This window comes from Salvelinus alpinus, chromosome 32, assembly GCF_045679555.1.
Source record: "Salvelinus alpinus chromosome 32, SLU_Salpinus.1, whole genome shotgun sequence".
Taxonomy (NCBI): Eukaryota; Metazoa; Chordata; class Actinopteri; order Salmoniformes; family Salmonidae; genus Salvelinus; species Salvelinus alpinus.
Genome location: NC_092117.1, coordinates 27,773,911 through 27,779,820, shown reverse-complemented (window position 1 = coordinate 27,779,820; position 5,910 = coordinate 27,773,911). Strand labels below are relative to the sequence as shown.

Sequence of the window (5,910 nt, the reverse complement as noted above, 5' to 3'; positions counted from 1 at the left end):
CAGGAAATATGTATTATGTAATATAGATTCAGCTCAACTAAGGCCGGTTTTAGATAGTAAATCATCTGAGAAATGTTGATGTTAGGGTGAACTTACTCTTTAACAAACTCTTTAACATCAGTTTGATTGAACAGTGTTGCTCATACTCAACCCCAATGTTATGCCACCGGGGAGCAATGCATGGCAGGTCTAGTATTTGTATGTATTATTTGACCCCCTGTACTTGCTTCCAAACTCCCAGTGTCTGCGTTACACATCTAGTATTTGTATGTATTATTTGACCCTCTGTACTGCATACAGTGAGCTTCAAACAGTGGTACCCTTTGGCTGACACCTTGGAAACTCCACTCTTACATCATGGGGATCATGGGGTGGTGTCTGGAAAACACATTGTGAGGAAAGGGTTTACATACAGAGTGGTCGATATCTTGTCCCTCACCCAAAAAGATAGTTCAAAACAAACACACATGGAGACCAGTGGACTTTCCCATCCACTCTGTATAAATAGTAGACCCACATTCCCTCAATACAGTCTCTTTGGTGTTCACTCTATATAGCTGAATAGACACACTTCCAAAATGGCTCCAGATATCAAGATGTACTTCTGCATTCAGCTTGTTCTTGCACTAACAGGTAAATATCACGCTGTAGAATGATGTGGTCCATACCAAACTGATATTATAATTGATTGCTTAGAAGTACAGTAAACTTTTGTTTTACAGCTGTCACAAATAATCTATGATATGCAATGTGGATATGAGACAAAAATGATTTAATATGTTGGTAGTAGGATAGCTTGTCATGTTGGAATCATATTTTAATGCAATTAAAATAATTATAATTAATAATTAACAAAATTTAATGCAAAGTCAAAATGAAAATCTAATTTTTAAAGCTCATATTAAGGTGCTCAAATAATGTTGTTGACTCATAAAACCACTCAGTAAAACCCTATTTCAAATTTGTTTTTGAAACAGACTGTTTAAAAAAATGCTTGTGATTTTCTTGTGATGTGACCTCACATTCTTTGGCCGAGACAGCCCCACCTGTCATTTGTTAAAGACCCAATTATGCAAATAGACCAGAAGCTTGTTTTTTTCCATGAGAGAGAAGGAGACTAGGGGACTCATTTATAAACTGTGCTTACATACAAAATATAACCAAAAATATGCGTGTACCAGTTTTCACACAAAAGTTAGCATTTATAAAAACTGAACTTGACTTGAAAATGTGCTCACCTTCCAGCAAACTTTAGACCGCATATACACACACACATCTATTGGTTGAAGTATTAGATTAGTATGTTGTGCAAATTATGGATATACTAGACACGCTTGTTCATAACAATAAACAGGTTAATAAGATGCAATCATTTGCTGTTAGTGAGAAGAGAGAAAATCTATTTATCTTTGCATTTTAAAATAATTAGAAATAGGCATCTATTTTCTAGGCTATTATTTATTTAATTTCCATGATCATTGCATAATAAATTCCTGACCTTTTCTGTGATGGTTTCATACTCACCAGGTTGCTAGCACATAGTCCTAGAACAAGTACTGTATACTATTTGTCCCATATCTCCTTTAATTGCACCCACTTCATAGTAGTAAATAGACAAGTTATTTGACTCTAAATCATCCGATCCAGAGCTCAGATCCAGAGCACAGTTTATTAACAGTGGCACAGACGGTGGTAGGTTACTTCTGTAGTTTTCGTCTGAATACTGTAATTTCACATTTCTCTAGTAGACAATATTGCGTTTATACACATAATACATATTTTCAGAACCATTGCAGAATAAATTCTTAAACTTTTTTGGCCATGATGGGTTCATATTCCCGAAGTAGCCACCACAGACTACAAACAATTACCATGCGCATCTCTCATTTCACTGGGCCTATTAGATACGCTATTAATTCAAGTATTTTGCTCTATGCACAGAAAGGAAGCTGGTTTATAACATACAGTAGAATTTAACAGGTGAACAGACATATGACATTTTGCATTGAAGTGTGTGGCCATCACTGTGAGTAGACAATGTTCTAGAATTTACGCAGTGCAGCAGCGTAGGTTGGAGAAAAAGTCAATGCAAAACATTAGGTCCTATTGAATTCAAACGGTCTGTTTACAGGTCCACAGCTATTTGCCTTTGTTGTTGTCTTTCATAAAAATGTTGTTTGTCAGATAGCCACGGCCTACAGCAAATGTCACTGCAAAGGTTTAACATTCTGTCATCACCTTCAAAGACATTTGATCAAGTTCACTATTTCCTTTAGAAAAATGCCTTGGCCTAGTTCCAAAGTATACAGGAAATAAGGGCGTTATTGTCACAATAAAAGGTGAACGATGGGCATTTTCAGGCGGGGGTTTAATGTTTGTTGATACGCACACAGTTTCAGGACGGGCCTGATTAGTAAATAGGAAACATACATATGCATGCCATGCACCAAGTTTAGTGTGCAATCAGAGAATATCCATCTTTTTAACATCTTTAAGCACTGCAATTTCTTATCCTGATGTTGACAGTAAAGAATTCGTTACAAAGGTTAACTTGCTAAATCCTGAACACGCTGTAATTAATATTTGCCATGGTTGCGAACACGGCTTTGGGGCTGACAATCAAAATGACGTTTAGATGGGTTACCATGCAAAACTAAATTTGTAACTGATGTTTTTTTGGTCAGGCACAGGAATTGGATCTGCCCTGCCAGGTAAGAGCCACAGTGGAGGGAAGAACGACCCAGTGCTGCAGTATGTCGTGAACAACTCACTGAGAGAACATCCTGTCATGACCAAACTCAGACTGGTAAGGCTGGACTGGGTTAGAGCCAGGGTTAGGGTTGTGGTTGTTTTTGAGGCTAGTGTTAGGGTTGAACCGGGATGAGGACATGAAACTAGGGCTAGGGTTGGACTGGTAAGACTGGGGAGAACCAGGGTGTTTATGAGATGAAAAGCAGGAATGTACTGTACATACAAACCAGATGTGTACAGAGAGACACTGGTTTTCTACAGTATCATGACAGTTCAATAGGCTACTATAACCACTAGAGGTCAGCACAGTACTATACAAACACTGTGCTGAGAAGCTGCAGTCAGCAATACAGCGTAATTACATTGTTCGATTAGATTATGTCATAAAAAAAGTCATGTTTTAGTCTTTTTTTGTTGATGTTTGAAATCAAACAACATCATTCTGATTTTATGTTAAACGCTCTGTAACAAAGCTTTCTTAGTGACCAACAAGCTTTTTCAACCCTTAACCTTGTTCTGAACACCTCCACAACAAAGGTCATGTATGGGAAGACGGTACACTGTCCTTCTCTCAGCACAAATCAAAGCTGCAGGCTAAAGTTAAATTTAGACTTTGTTTCCTCTATCGTAATCGCTCCTCTTTCACCCCAGCTGCCAAACTAACCCTGATTCAGATGACCATCCTACCCAAGCTAGATTATGGAGATGTAATTTATAGATCGGCAGGTAAGGGTGCTCTCGCTAGAGGTTCTTTACCATTAGGCCATCAGATTTGCCACCAATGCTCCTTATAGGACACATCACTGCACTCTATACTCCTCTGTAAACTGGTCATCTCTGTATACCCGTCACAAGACCAACTGGTTGATGCTTATTTATAAAACCCTCTTAGGCCTCACTCCCCCCTATCTGAGATAGCTACTGCAGCCCTAATCTTCCACATACAGCACCCATTCTGCCAGTCACATTCTGTTAAAGGTCCCCAAAGCACACACATGCCTGGGTCGCTCGTCTTTCAGTTCACTGCAGCTAGCGACTGGAACGAGCTGCAACAAACACTCAAACTAGACAGTTTTATGTCAATCTCTTCATTCAAAGACTCAATCATGGACACTCTTACTGACAGTTGTGGCTGCTTTGTGTGATGTATTGTTGTCTTTACCTTCTTGCCCTTTGTGCTGTTGACTGTGCCCAATAATGTTTGTACCATGTTTTGTGCTACTACTATCTTGTGTTGCTACCATGTTGTTGTCATGATGTGTTGCTAACATGCTGTGTTGTCATGTGTTGCTGCCTTCCTATGTTGTTGTCTTAGGTCTCTCTTTATGTAGTGTTGTGTTGTCTCTCTTGTCGTGATGTGTGTTTTGTCCTATATTTAAAAAAAAAAAAATCCCATGAGTCCCCGCAGAAGGCCTTTTGATAGGCCATCATTGAATTTGTTATTAACTGGTTTACCTAGTTAAATAAAATAAAAATTATCCTTCCTTCATGTTGCAGAAAACCCTTGAGGACCCATGGAGCATCATGCTGGTTGCTAGTGAACAAGCACAACTGATGGCAAATCTGGCCAAACTGATCAATGCCAGCAAAACCATTGAAATTGGTATGTAATGATAAAACAAGCTTCATCCTGAAAACATTTAATGTTACTCTATTATTTGGAACATCTTTCATTGTGCCAATCTTTTCAACATTCACTAATTCTGAATGAACTGCCCTCGTTCTAATATCAGAAGAGACTAATGTTAATATTTTCCTCTCTCCAGGGATGTACACGGGGTACAACACCCTGAACATGATGTTGGTTGTACCAGAGTGGTCAAGTGGTAGCATGTGAAATAGACGACGAATACGTGAACATTGCTAAACCTTTCTTTAAAGAGGTCAGATCAACATTCCGCTAGTCATTCAGCTAGTTTACTTGCTCCAATATTCCTCTAGACAGGAATTAGATCTGTTTGTCCAGTATTCAACCCCAAAACAACATCTAAACCCATTCAACCTGTTGGAATTCAGAAACATTGATTGTCTCTCCAAAAGCTTCAATACAGCATATTCAGTATCTAACATCTGTCAGTCAGACTTCACAAAGTGCTGTGGGTGGAGTAGTGAGGCCGTCTGCTCAGAAGAAAGTGTCTACGAAAAGGTGCAAAGCCAAGCAGCAGAGAATCCCTACAATGAACGTAATGCCCCCCTCCAAACAGTAGAAATACTACTGTACACAACACAGGTCAACCATTGTGACAGAAAATGGTTGGTATCGTCTGCTTCAAACCATCTAAACTCGAAATCAAGTCAACATTTTATTTAAAGCACATTGAAACATCTAAATGGACTTAACAGTACAGATGCCTAGACAATGAAAGACATGTAACTAACTACCCTTGTCATCCTTTCTCTTTTCTAGAATGGAGTCGAGGATCAAATTAATGTGTATAAAAACACTGGGTAGGTGACTGATTTTAAAGAACCCAAACACGATTCCGTTGTGAAACGGGTGAATCCTTTTCAACGTGATCTTTTGTTTGTCCTAGATGAGTTGATAACTGCTGGGGAAGCTGGCACCTATGACTTTGTGTTCATCGATGCGGATAAACGGAACTATGACAGATATTACGAGAAGTCTCTTGAGCTTGTGAGACAAGGGGGCATCATTGCCATCGATAATGTGAGTAGCCTATGCCCAAACTTTTATTCCTACAAGCGAGTTGTGATTTTGAATATGATTTGAATAATGCCAGCATGCAATCGATTTGATCTAATAAGCTAACTAAGGTAAAGATGCATGAAAAGATAGGCCTACATATAAAACACAGAGAAAGATTTATTTATACATTTTTTATTTCACCTTTATTTAACCAGGTAGGCTAGTTGAGAACAAGTTCTCATTTACAACTGTGACCTGGCCAAGATTAAGCAAAGAAGTTCGACACATGGAACAACACAGAGTTACACATGGAATAAACAAACATACAATCAAAAATACAGTAGAAAAATCGATATACAGCATGTGCAAATGAGGTAGGATAAGAGAGGTAAGGTAATAAATAGGCCATGGTGGCAAAGTAATTACAATATAGCAATTAAACACTGGAATGGTAGGGTGTACAGAAGATGAATGTGCAAGTAGAGATACTGGGGTGCAAAGGAGCAAGATAA

At 38.6% G+C, this 5,910-nt stretch overlaps 1 pseudogene; it reads left to right on the top strand.

Moving 5' to 3' along the window:
• The first annotated feature begins 493 nt into the window (after nt 1-493).
• On the top strand, nt 494-4,744 carry LOC139562546 (catechol O-methyltransferase domain-containing protein 1-like; annotated as a pseudogene).
• Nucleotides 4,745-5,910: the final 1,166 nt, after the last annotated feature.